Here is a 16,263-nt window from a genome sequence, read left to right as displayed (position 1 = left end):
AAAACCGCGCCAAGGCATGACGACCATGCCACATGTTCCAAAGGCATGTCGTGCCATCCACCTTGCCGCACCTAAACCATACCATGCGGCCTTCCTCTCACGGATTCCAAAACAAAGGCGTGTGACAATCAATGGCATCCCTTCCATCTTAGATGCAAATCTTAACCGTCCAAGGTCACCAACCAACGCATGGTAACCTTTGGCCCAACGCCAAAACCCTAGTTTTGGCCACGCCTAAACCGCGACAAGTCATGTTGACCATGCCACATGTGCCAATGGCATGCCGTGCCATCTACCTTGCCGCGCCTAAACCATACCATGCGGGCCTCCCCCTCACGGCTGCCAAAACGAAGGTGTGCGATAATCAACGGCCACCCTTCCATCTTAGATGCAAATATTAGTCGTCCAAGGTCACCAACCAACGCATGGTAACCTTTGGCCCAACGCCAAAACCCTAGTTTTGGCCACGCCTAATCCGCGCCAAGGCATGCCGACCATGCCACATGTGCCAATGGCATGCTGTGCCAACCACCTTGCTGCGCCTAAACCATACCATGTCGTCCTTCCCTTCACGGCTTTCAAAACGAAGGCTTGCAACAATCGACGGCCACATTTCCATCTAAGACGCAGATATTAGTCGTCTACCAGCTAACGCAGGGAAACCTTTTGGCTCGACGCCAAGCCCTAGTTTTGGTCGCGCCCAAACAATGCCAAAACCTTAGATTTTGGCCACGCCTAAACTAGGCCATATTAAATCCATGCTGGCCATGATTTCATGCCACTGGCTACCAAATTAAGGGTTGCAATAATCAACGGCTACCCTTCCTCTCAAGATGCAAAATCTCGACCGTCGAAGGTAACCACCGACACGGCAAGTCTCCCAAGCTCAACTTGCCAAACAACAGCAACATGCTACATGTTTTCTATGAAAACACTCGAGACATCAACACATGTTACAAACTGGGGGATGCTCATTGGGTATTGGTTTGGAGGTTTACAGCGTGCGGCGTACACTACGCCCGTTACAAGACAATGTCATAAGGATGAGGCGGTTAGTAAATACAGGGAGTAATGGTAAAACACTTTCTTTTATGGAACATCAATTTCAGGCTTTACCGGTTACCACCTCCTCCCATTAACTCATCCGTTTTCCATTTCTTACGAGAACATAGTACGTTTCACTTCGACTTGTATAAATAGGTCTTACCTATTTCTACCGAACAATAAGTGCTGGTGAGGAGCATACAACACTCAGAAAATGTTTGTTAGCTTTCCCATCTGTTAGATTCCCACATTCTGATGCAAGTCACAAAACAACTACTCTTCCAGGATCAACTATTCTTGTCTCAACACTCTCTTCGCTTCCCTCCCCAAAACCAACCCTTCTTCTCTTGTTTGTGACGGAAGCAAGTCTGGAACGGCCATTTCTTGGTTTAAGCCGGATATGTACAGATTGATCTCTTGAATCTAAAGTACTCCCTTGCAGTACATTGTTTAGGGTTTAGACTCGTTTCTCACCCACACACCCGAAATTACCGAAATCAGCAGAAACCGTTTTCACCCTCAAACAATACCAAAAGGGCGCATCAATCAGACATACGAGCTGAAAGATATGGCCTTTACCGTCAGGTCTACGAAATCTGAAAGGCCAGAAGAGTGGTTGTAACCAGAAGTCACCACTATCTACGAAAGACATGGAGTCATGGATATACCAATAAGAAATGCGAAACAAAATGATAACAATCCAAGTCTTACCTATTACATGTCACTAGTTGTAGTGATTATAACGTCAGAATTTTGAAAACTTGCTCGTTCCCTCAAACCTGCAAAGACGAGCAAAATTCATTATTCAAAATCATGACTTGATTTTCATAAAACCGTGAACAACCTACATGAATTTTAACATCCACTAGTTTTCAAAAACTATACAGACGTCCATTCTACAATTGTGAAAACTCACATAGAGACATTATTACAACAAGTATAATAATCTACTTTCAACAGTTGTTCATAATCAAAGCATGATTTTACAAAATATATAAATATTTAACGTGAAATTCACGTAAACTTGAAAAATATATCTATATATTTTTGCTCCCTCGCACAAGCATTTGTCTTTTGAAGCGAGAGTATATTTTCAAATATTTCTGAAAGCTTGAAGATAAAAAAAATTCATGAAAGCTCATAAACAAAATTTTATTACGAACAGACGCACGTCTATTAAAAAGAAAAAAAAACTTTTCTCTCGTACGAGCATCCACCTTTGAAACGAGAGTTTATTCCACTTTGTGAAATCTCATATACTTAAAAAAAAAATTGGTTCTCGTGAAAGCTCATAGACAAAATTTTATATCATCAGGCTGAGGTCCATTTTGTTTGTTCCTTAAACTAACAAACGAACGAGCGTCTGTTCCTAAAACAAGGATTTATTTTCTTGGGACCGGACCCATGAATCCTAAATCAATCTAGGTTTGATCACCAAATCATCAGTACTACACCAATTTGCGCTCGATGCTCTATCATGCTACTGGGATCTTCGTTCAAGCCGTGGTTCGCTCGCGCGATCGAAAATACGGTAACATCTTATCTTACGACTAAGTTCAATTACTTATTTCGTTTATAACTGGAAAATCACCATTCAATGCTGACTGAGGAACATGACTATTCCTCACTAAGCAGGGGACTTAATGTAGATGGTGGATTTTCGACAAGGGAAAAATCGTAAAACCATAATTATACATACTCCAGATCCGGCAATAGGATGAGTATTGAAACTCGTGTCTCTCAATAAAGCGTGAAAGCTCATGCCATAAAATCTCTGACTGAGAAGGCTGTCTCTCAGAGTATATGTAGATGTGTAGTCTCCCAGCTGAGACCACGGCATATCTCATGAATACTGAGCAATTTTCGTAATTATTTCTATATAGAATCGAAAGATTGGACGGCTCCTAGATAGCGTGCCTGCTAGTATAGAGCAACAACGTCTTCAGAATGCAACCAGGTTTTCCCTGACTATATAGGAGAAATATGACACTCCAGCAAGTTCATATTGCTCAACTCTCAGATAATTAATGCTCCTAGATAGGAAGCCCTGCTAGTATAGAGCCATCAATTAATTATCTCTAATCGTAGCCGAATATTCAACTATATTCTACGATTCTTCGAATGTTTCGTTACTTCAATTTATGGTTTTCCCAGCAGAATTACATGGGTTAGTAATAAATATTCAACGTGCAGTCATCTGAGCATCGAATAATCCCTTACTAAAATGGTGCAAGTGTACTTAGCAATAATGCACAGACCAGCATTTGAATGCGCAAACGAGCATTTCAAAAATACGAATGAATGATGAACCTATGGAAAATAGGAAGGAAAAATAATAATAAAAAAATATTGGCAAAGGCGCCAGGGGACTGGGCTCACCAGCCGGCCGGTCATGCCGTGACCAGTCCCATGCCCAATTTTATATTTTTATCATATTTTATTATTTTTCCCTGATCTCATGAAAATTCTCTCATTCGAGCAAATATCCTTCGTTTCAAAGAAATTCTCTAATCTCATGATATTTCTTTACGTCAAAGAAAATAATAAAATTAGGGAAAGGTGTCACGGGACCGAACAACAGCCGGCCGGCCATGTCCTAGCCGTGGTCGGTCCCACACCTCACGGTTCTCCATTATTTTATTATTCCCCCAACCATGAAAATTCTCTGATTTCATGAATTTTCCCTAAAACCATGAAAATTCCCTGATTTCATGAATTTTCCCTAAACCCATGAAAAATATTATAAAATTAAGAAAACTCGTGGACCGGGCCCTAGCTGGCCTGTCATGCCCTAGCCGGTCCCACACGCCTCTTATTTTATTATTATTATTTTTTTTTTGTTTTCCTCGTTCCATGAAAACTCCCTGATTTCAACAAAATACTTTGGTTTCAACAAATCTCTTTAATTTCATGAAAATTCTCTAAAATCATGAAAATTACATAAAATTAGGAAGAGTGCCCAGGGACCGTGCCCGTTGGCCGGCCGGCCATGCCTTGGCCATTGCTGGTCCCACACTCCATCATTCCCTATTTTATTATTATTTTATTTCCCTCATCTCATGGAAGTTCCCTAATTTCATAAAACTCTCCAGTTTCATGGAATTTCCCTCAATTCAGAGAAAATACATAAAATTACATAAAACTGGGAAAAGTGTGTGGGACCGTGCTTGTCATCCGGAGGCCATGCCCTAGCTGTGGCCGGTCCCACACCTTGCAATTCCATGTTTTATCTATTATTTTTCATCATCTCATGTATTTTTTCTAGTTTCAGCAAAATCCTAAACCCTGCATATTTTCTCAAATTATTGCTCAAACGTGCACCAGAAAATATCAAAACTCTCATGAATGAGACACGAACACCATGGTGACACTGTCACATCCCCTTGACCGACCAAGGGTGACCCTAAGGATTGCAAATGGTCGGTCCCACGTGTTTTAATTATTTTGACCTAATTTGCTCAATTGCCCGTATTAGGTCCAAACTCTTTTCAAACAGTCAAGGGTTCGCTCAAACGACCGTCAATTGGTCCCATGACCATCAAGTGCCGGTCCCATGACCTCTTGGTCGGTCCCTCATCTTTTCACAGTTAGGTTTTATTATCTGTCGCTCACACGGGCATTATTTTAATAAATGATTAAACCAACATTTAATCATTCTTTCACCAACTGGTCTTCAAGAGACTTTGGTATTTTCCTCATTCGAGCATCTGGGCGTTACATGGTCGACTCATCGTCCCCTATAGCCAGTCCCTGTGGTCCCTGCTTCGCTGATTTTCATAAATCGTTAATTCATTAAAATTAGGGTTTTGAATCCAGAGCTCTACAAAAAAATAATTTTGAGCAGATTCAAAGGCTGGTAATTTTATGTTGATCCTACGATCAACACTTTTGTTTATTATACTCACCCAGCAGTCAGTATCTTAAATTAATATTTTATTTGGTCCTTCTACCAACAATTCATCGAGCAATATTTGCTCAGACTAGCAAAATTTGCTCAAACCGGCAATATTTGCTCGAACTAGAAATATTTTCCATATTAAAGATATTGGTTCAACCATCAATATTCATCAATTCAGCAACACAGTTTACTCGTCTTAAATTATCAACATTTATTCAATGATGCCTCGTCTCAGCAGACATGTGTTTAATTCATGAGTCTCAGAACATTTTGAAATTATGTTCAACTCAGCAATATAAGGACTCATCGTCCCATAAAGTCAGCAACTGACTCCACAATCACGAGACATCAATCGTGTCACATGGAGGGACATTTAGCTAGGGTTTTGGTCTGGCGATCTACGGCACGTGTGTTCATACACACGATGAGAATGTGAGCAAGTCGTGCAATCAGTTGGAAGAGTCAGAAAAGTAGTGGGTGGAAAATTAACCAAGTCTCCGCACGATGAGCAACTGGTTTTGACATGATTTCCCACTTCCCCACTCTCTGATTCCAGCAAATGTCACACTTCATGGGATCATGGCGTTTTCAACTCCGTCATTATAAAATGTCTCTGAATCCTGATTGAAAGAATAAGATTCGAATACTCGAACATTCGTCTAAATCAAGGGATTTCTCGGCAAGTTCATACAGACAATCTTTCGTCTACACGAACTCATCGTCTGAGCAATCACTCTCAACTGAGTAAAATTCAATCATTCAGTGCATACTTATGCTGAATTCACAACACACCTACAATCTCAGATCACCATAAATCTCACATATTCTCAGCTTCCCTCCTACAGATCAACCCATCCTCTCTTGTGACAGAATTAACTCTGGAACGGCCATTGTTCTTGGTTTAGGCTGGAGTCCTAAAGATTGATCTCTCGAACTTAAAGCACTCCCTTCTTGCAGTGCATCTGTGTGAGGTTCAACATTTCGCTCGGTTCAAGGAGTCTCCCCACGGACGTCTCCTCAATTCTGTAAAAACCAGCAAATCGCTTTTCCCCATCTACAATAATTCAATTATTCAACAATTCAGTACACACTATTTGTAGGTGACCGGTAAGTCACGTACGATTACAGGAGTGTAAGGGGCCCCGAAGAGGTATAATATTTTTTGTAGCGGTACATACTCTCCCACAATTGTAGTGATTATGCACAATCTTTGTTGAAGATACCTAATTGTTCGTTGGTTCGGATTCTAGGTAGTTCTAATAAACTTTTGCAGCATCTGGTCCCAAATGTTTGTGGTATTTCTTACTTCAACTCCTTCATCATTTTCTTGAAAAACATCGACCCGTAAACTAATAATCACTTTATCTTCTTCTGGAGTATAATACACCATAATTTTGAAAGGTAGGTGTTGTTTTGTAAATAACAATTCGTTGATGGAGAAGAAAGTTGGTCGAACTTATGTGATCATGGTTGAAGGAAATGTGATCTATTCATACAGGATAAATAATCTATTGTTTCGAATGTAACACATATCCATATATTGTAACAATAGATTGAGAGAAGTGACCATACGACTGCAGATGTTGCAGAAAATGATTGAGAGAAATGACCATACATCTGCAATTACACTATAATCAGACTGAAAGAAATCACCATACGACTGCAACTACTGTATACTTAGACTGAAAGAAGTGACCATACGATTGCAATTATTGTATAATTAAATTAAAAAAACAACTAACATATCATAATTGTAAATCACATGCCCATCAAACTAAAACAAATTCATTGTCAGACATAAATGAAAGGGAAAAAAACTAAAGTTCATTCAAACTTTTATCCGCAGCATTCAAACTTTTTAGGTTTTAAAGTGAAACAACCATAAATGAAGACTATCATTCATCCTTTTCATCTTCGTCCTCATCAGCATCCTCATCCTCACCTTCATCTCCATCATGTTCATATCCGTCTTCGGAAACATGTTCACCTGCATGCTCAAAGTCATCTGGAATTTGGTCATTTTATTCTCTATAATAATCAAATGCACCATCCTGGTTTTGACCAGGAACAAATTTTTCATCTAAGTATGTATCATCATATTCTCCATCTGATGATGGAAGTACCACGTATTCCGTTTCTGAACCCTCTAAACTACACGAATCTGCTGCCTGGGATCCCGGTTGTGCTTGGCCTCCTCTACGAGGACACCCAGCAATGTGCGCAACAAGATCAGTTCTTAGTTGAAGGTGCACTTAAAGTTTTTTTAGACTTGACATAAAAACACGACAATTATCTGTAGGGCTCTGGAATCGGAAAAGGAACAACTCTACCCCAATCCCTATCCATATGTTCATGCTCAATAATCATGTTATGTAAAATTAGACAATAGTTCATTAGTAGCTTCAAGTCAGATTGTTGCCAATACTTACAGGGTGATCCGATGATTCATTAGTACCCCATCTGATACTTGTTGAATCTTACCATGTCTGCGACCTCCAATATCTGACTGAAAGCTTGTACACTTGCAGTCAACTTTGGATAGATACCATCGAATAAAAAGTACCCCATCTTGTATTGGTGACTGTTGATAACATAATTGCATGGAGGTGCTACACCCTTTAACATGTTATCAAAAAGGGGTGAGTGTGCCAACACATTCAAATCGTCATTTGACCCAGATATTCCAAAAAAGTATGCCAAAACCATAAATCATACGACGCTACCGCCTCTAACACCACAAAATTGTGTTTCTCTTTACCCCGATAAGTTCCTTGCCAAGCTATCTGACAATTCTTCCATAGCCATTGCATACAATCAATACTACATAGCATTCCTGGAAATCCTTGTTCGACATTCTCATCTAGAAACCTATGAACATCTTCAAGAGTATATTCGCACAAATATCTTTTTCCATAAGTCATGCAAATTGTGGAAAAATATTTTTATATAATAGTATATTGTTGTGCCACCCGTACGAGTATAGTCATCGACACTATCAGTTGTTGTACTTTTGCACACATACTTCATCACGACAACTAATTTCGTATGTGGAGAATTCCCCATAACACCAGTTGCATCCGGACGTTGCTTCCATTCTTGATCCACTTCAACTAATTTTCCTAACAATTTCTCAAATAAATCTTCCTTCATGCCTAGACGTTGATAGGTGCAATATTTGCACTAATTAGGTACTCAAATACTTTGCATTCTTGATAGTTTTTATATCATTATGCTTTGATTTTGTTTGTTTTTGAGTTTCTTAGGTGTTTGAGGTCATCTTAACCAAAAGAAAATTGAACTATCTCAAATTCGAGATTTCTTTGTATCACCTTGAAGAGGACGAAAAGGCAAAGAGAACGGCAAAAGATCGGGGTCATTCCGACTCCGTGTGAAGAAGTTAGAAGCCGTTGAAGCAAAGTGAACACACATAATTGATATAGACAGACGCACCTTTTACTAGAGGAAACCACTGCAGTTCTAAAGGAATCGTCATTCTTCTAAGACTGACAGTTGAACAGAGGATTCAAAATATCAGTCGTTTCACTGGAAACTGGTTGCAGATGAAAGTGGGCATTCATGTTTGGCAGAGAGATGCTGGGAGCTGTGGTTGATGATGAGATCGATTCATGGGGTTAACTGGCAGTGAATAAAGAAGGAGTTGCTGCCATTCGCAGTTGACAGAGATAACGATGATTTTAGATGAAAAGGGAAAAGATTGGCAGTGATATGGAGTTGGCTAAGCTCATGGTAATTACGATGGCGTTGTTCATGATTTTCATGGGTTTGCAAGATATGATGTTGAACAGGTTGGCGGAGCTGAACTGCATCGACACTATTTTGTTGTCGATTGTTGAAGGAAGTTTGAGTTTTATGCTGCGTGTGATAATAATAACTCGAGCCTGGAAATTATCAAGGGACAAGTTCATCGACGGAATTGACGACAATGATGGCGAACTGAAGTTGAGGTCGAGTTAGTCTTTGGCAGTTGAATTCGAAATGATGTGGTTGTTGTTGATTGTTTCCGGTGATTGATGGGTGTGGCTGTGGTTTCTTCCATGGCTACGTATTGCAGCAGAGATATAAGTTCAGGAAGTTGTTTCCATTATCGGTGTCGGGGCTTGTTGCTAGATGACATCGACGGGCATTGTGATTCGATGGTTGATTCTCGAGTGTGAAGCTGGAAGTGATCGATGGTGGTATTCAGAGATGGCTCGAGTTTGTAATGGTAGTGGTGTGAGGATGAAAATCGAGTCTGCAATGGATTGCTGTGGAGTTTTGAACAAATTTATGAAGATGGAGGAGTTTGCTGTGATTTTTCTCAATGGGAGCTGAGTTGTTACGAGAGAACATCAAGCAGGGAATAATAGTGGGAACATATCTCCCCTCCTTTAAAACACTAACTCATATGAACCCCAACTCACAACTCCTTTAAAACACTAACTCATATGAGCCCCAACTCACAAGGTGAGTGTGACATCCTCTCAAATTAAATTAGATAAAAGTTTTAGGCATTAGTAATTCTGGAAAGGACAAGTGACGGAATTCTATTGGTCGGAGCATTAAAATTTGAATTACACTCGGTTTACACCTTATATTTAACACACTGTGAGCCAAAACATGGGTATATAACACTTATGTGTAAATTTTCAGCTAAACAATTACACTCGGTTTACACCTTATATTTAACACACTGTGAGCCAAAACATGGGTATATAACACTTATGTGTAAATTTTCAGCTAAACAATTACTTACACTTGGTTCACACCAAATACTTAACTGGACGTAACTCACGTCCGTCAGTTTATAAACCTAAGAAAACTAAAACCTAAAGAAATCCAAGCACTGCGTCTTATCTCTTAGTCTTCTCAATCTTCTATTTCAGCACCGCCAATATCACTTTTCTGCATTCGTCGTTCCTTCTCAGATGAGCAGCTGCTGCGGTTGCTTGATTGATTGATTGAATCCAAATCAATCAGAGATTTCGATTAGGTAACTGAAGAGATCTGTTGACGAATTCATTTCTACAACAATAATTGGAGATGTTCACGGGAAGTGGTTTTGATGGGCGATATTTCTGGGTTGATTTGGATTCAACAGAAAAGAACATCCTGGAGCTTTTTCGTGCTAAAACCATACTGCTTAAGGTAACCCTATTTAAATTGGTTTTGATTTTTGAAATTTCGGTGTTCTTTTTTGTTTGGACATGATTAAGCTCAATTCAATCTGATATCAGATTTGATATTTGAAAATGATTTCTACGGTTTAACCAGTTTTGTGTTCCTGGTCCTTTTTTTTTTTTGAATCTGATATCCAATCTGATTCTGTTTTGTTTTCTCTTTTCCAAATTAGACACTTCATACAGTTTTTAATCATATCTAATCAAGTCCATTTGTTTTCATAGTTAACTTCAAAATTAGATTGTAAGCATGGGTTAAGTGTATTTCAAATCCTAAAACTTTAACTTTCAAAAACCGGAGTCTTAATTATTATTTTTACAGCTGGGTTAAGTGGTGATGCTTGAAGTGAACATTGCAGGGGGTTACAGAGAAGAATGAGATGGCATAAGATTGAATTGGAGTTGAGTAATTGCAGGGTTTGACTACAGTTGAGATGACTTGAGTTAGAGATTAGTATAGCGCTGTGGTTGGTGAATGCATGCTTGGAAAGATGCCTGTCACTTTTAGAGTATGTATATTGTTGATACTATCTCCATCTCCTTTGTATTTTTACTATTCTGGACCCCCCCAAATGTGACGTCTCACCAAATCTCTATGAAATTTAAAACAAATACACACTGTTTTGTTTTATCATGTATTTTTGAATAAGTTGGTTCTGTTTGAATTTCAGATTGTATTGGAGAGTTTGAGAATGGCAAGCATCATATCATTCACATTTAGAGAAGTTGTAGAAGATGTTGAATACAAAGGTAATGAAAAAAAGTGGAATCTAAGAGGTCTTTGTTCTCTTCTTGAATGAAACAAGGAATTTCACTTACAGGAATTGTTATGTGACGGGTTACCTCACAAGCCTCAGAAGTTCGATCCTTCAAGATTTGAGGTACGGCTTTTATTTTTAAGCTCAAATGGCAAGCAGACCGCTCCCAATAACTCACACAATGAGGTTTCTACTGATTTTGCAGGTTGCACCAAGACCCAATACATTTATGCCATTTGGAAATGAATACATTCATGTCCAGGGAATGAACTTGCCAAAGTGGAGATTCTTATATTACTTCACCTCTTAATAACCAAGTTCAGGTATGCCACAAACAAGCATAATCATGGAAGAAACATAATTAAAGATATACTGCCAGTGCTAAATATAATCTGACAATGCAATTTTGTTTTGCTGCTGTTGGTTTACAGGTGGGAAGTGATAGGATCTCAAAGTGGGATGCCTAGCGGTCTTGGCCCATTTCACTGTTAACAAATCATGAATGAAAATGAAAAATGCATCGTCTAAAATGATCTGAAACGGGGCGAGGCAAAGCCGAGCAACACCAACCAAAAATCCTAAGTATGCTTTGGGACGCGGCGAGGCGAAGCCGAGCCACACCAAATCAAAAATCCTAAACGATGGGACGAGTCGAAGCCGAGCCATACCAAATCCAAAATGCATCGTAACGGTGGGGGAGAAGCCCCAAAAAGAATGATGGTGAATGGTTTTCGGGTATGCCCGATACATAGCACGGGCATAAAATCTAGTGGAGTTGAAATGTGTAAGGGATGCTCGAGTTATAAAGCAGAAAGACCAAGGTAGTCTACGGGGTAGTTTCCCAACGGGAGGAAATAACAGAATAAGCTACGGACTGGTTTTACCACCGTAAGCAATTCCAGGTGAAGATACGGATTGGTTTTCTCACCGTAAGAAAACTCTAGGACAAAAATATTGTCTACCACCGAGGCACCGACTGCCGTGAAGAAATATTTAGTTTCTATGGTCAGTTTCCTATAACTAACAGGCCAACGATTAATTGGGCTGGATTTCCTGCGAGCCCATTGGAGGATTTTACATGGGAAACTTAGGCTAAGGCCCCAAAAAAAATAATATTTTTATTGTCAGGTCCAAGATTATTTTTTGGTTCCGTAACACCCATAATTATACAGAATTTTGAAAAATGTCTGAATAACGGGTTATCATCCTAATTTTTCAAGAGTATGATTTGCAACGCAACTAAAATATAACATATCTAAAAAACCGCGCCGTGTAATTTTACAATTTTTATATCGTTGGAAATATTTTTAAGAGAGCCACACAACGAGAACAAACAACAATATCAAATTTTTGTTTTTCACGAAAATATCGGAAGTGATTTTTATTTTGGGCAAAATTTTCGAAGCTTGATACATAACCATTATGCAGCCACCAAAAATGATGCATAACACATTATGCAGACGCAATAAAAGATACATAAAACCTTATGCAACCATATTTTGGTTCATGCTAAAATATACGCCTAAAAAAATAACATCACAAAAAAATAACATAATTTAGTCATGCAACCACTAAAACAATATATACGCCTAAAAAAATAACATCACAAAAAACAAAAGACGCATAACGAATTATGCAATACTTTTCTCGACTACATAACAAGTTATGCATCTATTGTATTGGTTAATTTCAGTAATTACAAATAAAAGTTGATGCATAATGCGTTATGCAGCCATATTTTTGGATGCATATCAAGTTATGCATCCATTTTAACGATTATATAACATGTTATGCAGATATGATCGTAGGTGCATGACAAATTATGCAGTGTCTTTTTTTTTGCTGGTTTCAATAATAACAAAAAAGTTGCTGCATAACGAATTATGCAACCATTTTCTGGATTGCATAACAAATTATGCAACAACTTTTGTAGATGCATAATAGGTTATGCTTCATAGCTACAAAACAAATTATTCAACCATCATGACCAACACCAACACCAATACACCCATAACTTCCCAACCAACACATACCCCTTACGCACGCACCAATTGCAAACCTAGTTATCCAAATAATTTGTTACCGTGTTGGTCTAGGTCCACTAATCACATGGTAGGTTCTCAAGGTCCCGCTTAAACGTGGGTGTACATTATGAGATAATAAAAGCCACCAAAAATTAACGGTTGTGATGGTTGCTTGATTTAGTGAATGGACCACAATGGTATCCTAGCTAGTTGGAGTATCGGACCTACCACATGTGGAAGGAATTGTTGTGAATGAGAAGGATCTTTTCTTTACCGTAAAAAGAGGATAGAATATGATGCTTTTCATCGAAGTTTTGACAGCCCTTCGTTTAACAGGAGAGTAAGAAGGAAGCGACTCCTGCTCCTACCATTTGAGACGAAGGACCACAAATGAAATCACCAAATGCTTTTGGGAATAGCCCTCTGGCATCGGAAACTCTTTCTAAAATTGGTCTGTTTTATGCTTGATTTCACGTTGAAATTGTTGTCAATACTAGCACAAAACCCACATCCTGCTTGAAGTCTTCGATAAAGAATAGATCCATATCGATCTACATATATACGAACATCTCACACATCAGGAACAGAATCCTCAAAATTCCAGGTAGGGGAAACCTAGTTATCCAAATCAAGTGTTTATAAACCATAAAAGCTTGTACTCACACAAGGGTGAACCAGAATCTAGTTTCCCTCTCGATCCACATCAATCAGATCTCAATAAGAATTTACAAAAAAAAATATGATATCAATCAACGTAAGGATTTTAAAAAAAAATGAAAATCGATGTTATCCAGTGACTGATGGAAATCGGTTTATGTTGATCGAACAAAAGCCTCCTTCCTTGATTAAAAGACAGAAGCCGAAGGAAGAAAGAAATCGAAAAATAAAAGAAGACCGAATGAAGAAGAATCGAGAGGAGAAAACTAGTTATAAATAATATGGGTGTCAGAGAAATTTTTTTCCCAAAAATGGGTGCGCGCATGAAGATTTCCGACTGTGGGTTTCACAGTGAAGGAAATCCTAGAAATGGGTTTGACAGTGGTTTTCACATTTCACATTCTTTCTCACGGCCAGACTTATCTGTGACTTGTTTCAGCTAGTTTGGTGCAACTTTAGCACATTGGCAACCACTTATGAACAGGATTGGAGGCACGAGTCTTCTACAATTTGGAAACCTACATAAGAGAGTTTTTACTCATTATCTTAAATCATACTTTAAGAGGAGAAGAAAAGAAGTAGGGCTTGGCGATTTTGGATTTGATCATCACGATTGAACCTAGGGTTTGCTTTCTTTTTCTTCTTATTATTTTTTATGGATTTTAAGAAATCCATGAGTAGCTAAACACTTCATATTGGTTAAGGATAGTCTGATATCATAAACATGCTACTAAATTACTCCCTCCGTTACTTTTTAATAGGCTGATTTGGTTTTTAGAGAAAATTAAGGAAATTAAGTGAAGTAATCATTGAAAGTGGTCCTCACGACACTTGTCAATAAAAGAAGTGAAGTGAAGTGGTCCTCATGACACTTGTCAATAAAAGAAGTGAAGTGGAATGGTCCCCCATGACACTTGTCATCAAAAGAAGTGAACTGCAAGTGGTCCCAAAAAATTAAAGTAACATTTGACTTTCCCAATTTAGAAACTGGCCTATTTTTTTGAAATTTTTATTTATAGAAACTGGCCTATTAAAAAGTAACGGAGGGAGTAATATATTGGTTTTATTATCTCAATCAAATTATTATTGTCTTGTTCTACGATTTATTATCGCGTATGTTTATATGATTGTCTGTTTAGGAGCGCTACTAAATGACCATGAATGCATATCTATATCTAGACTAGGATTTTGAGATACGTAATTGTTGATAAACCTTGTCATAAGTAGTATATTGTGATTACCAATTGTATTCAAAACCTTTGTATGATTGCAAGCAGAAGCTTAACCCATGTTAAATAGTTTACTCGTAGTATTTCTATTGCGTGGATTAGTCTAATTCATAGAACTTAAGGCTCTTGGAGGATTAAACTTAATAGCACGTTGCATTAAGTTGTTCACTGAGTAGTATTCACATATTCATCGTTATGGTACGTGATGATATAAGGAATTTATCGGAGTATGCTCTCGATGGGGTACTTTAGGATTCTTGATAATGAATGATTGTGTGACAACACCAGTTATTAGTCGAAGTGCATGTATTATGATTGATGATGAACCCTTAACCAGTATTCTCAACTTATTGATTCTCTTTATTCATACTTTGCTATTATTATCAGTTTAATTATTTTAGACCAAAGTCAAAAATCCCCCCAGGTTAATTAATTAAGTTTTCATTTACGAATAACAACCAATATCTCCTTGTGGAACGAATCTGTTCTTATAACTATTTTTGCAACGGCTGGCAACCGACCAGACGTCGTCTGAATTGTCTGTAGGTATAACTGGTTCCATGTACGAAATAATCATTCATCATTTTTGCATTATGCTACACACGATCTCAGGTAATTACACTGCGTGTCTGCACCTCCCTACGCACCGGTTTCCGAATAATACGCAGAAGTTCTCCCAAACACAATTGTGTAAACATTAGCAGAGCTTTTTCTTCTTCATCACTAGAAGTATCCAAATAGATTCCATGTTCAATTCTCACATAAAGCACGAATTAAACTCATTTCGTACTTTTGCAAACAACAATTATAGGTTCAATTTGTCTATACCATACATGAATTACAAGTCAATCAACATTAAACATCAATAAAATAGTAGTTTACAAACATTTCATTCAACATAAATCAAGAGATGTATCACAAAACAAGTAATAATCATGGATTTTTCACTACATCTATGTTTTAATGTTGTTATTAACTTACATACAAAATACCTAATCACCTTAGTATCAACAATTTCATAAAAATCAAAAAAAAAAAAAAAATTTACTTCAAAACCTAAAATTAGAATGACTTACCTTTGATAATTTTTTGGATGGAATTTGAAATTGAAGAATGCAATATAATCACCCTTGAGTATGGATCAAACCCTTTTAATTTCAACTAACGACTGACCCAAAATCACCATGAAAATTGAAAGGAGGGAAAAAAGAGTTTGAGAAGGTTTAGAGAAAAGGAAATAGAGTGAAGAAGGAGAAGTAGGAAATCCGTGGGCCTACTGGATGCTTAAATCCGTGCGCCTACTGGATGTTTATACTCTAAAAACGGAAATTGGGTATCTGTTTTAGTCAAGTCAACGCATTGACTGATTCAGCACTATTTACACGGAACATGTAATGTATCTAAGGGATAAAAACATACCATAGTGAGGTTATCCTGAGACTCGTTTCCTTTAGCTTCAAATAAGGCATAGCTAAG

At 38.0% G+C, this 16,263-nt stretch overlaps 1 long non-coding RNA gene across 2 annotated transcripts; it reads left to right on the top strand.

Annotated features, from left to right (window-relative positions):
• Positions 1-9,592: 9,592 nt before the first annotated feature.
• LOC113287244 lies at positions 9,593-12,101 on the top strand. Of its 2 annotated transcripts, none has more exons than XR_003329884.1 (5): positions 9,593-10,087; positions 10,442-10,628; positions 10,791-11,000; positions 11,083-11,200; positions 11,309-12,101. It is a non-coding gene; the product is annotated as an uncharacterized LOC113287244 (long non-coding RNA). The 2 variants fall into 2 exon arrangements; XR_003329883.1 differs by having other exon boundaries at positions 9,598-10,087; positions 10,479-10,628.
• Positions 12,102-16,263: the final 4,162 nt, after the last annotated feature.

The sequence above is a fragment of the Papaver somniferum genome, chromosome 6 (assembly GCF_003573695.1).
Source record: "Papaver somniferum cultivar HN1 chromosome 6, ASM357369v1, whole genome shotgun sequence".
In the NCBI taxonomy this organism is placed as follows: Eukaryota; Viridiplantae; Streptophyta; class Magnoliopsida; order Ranunculales; family Papaveraceae; genus Papaver; species Papaver somniferum.
Note: the sequence above shows the minus strand (reverse complement) of the source record. Positions and strands in the feature narration are given on the sequence as shown.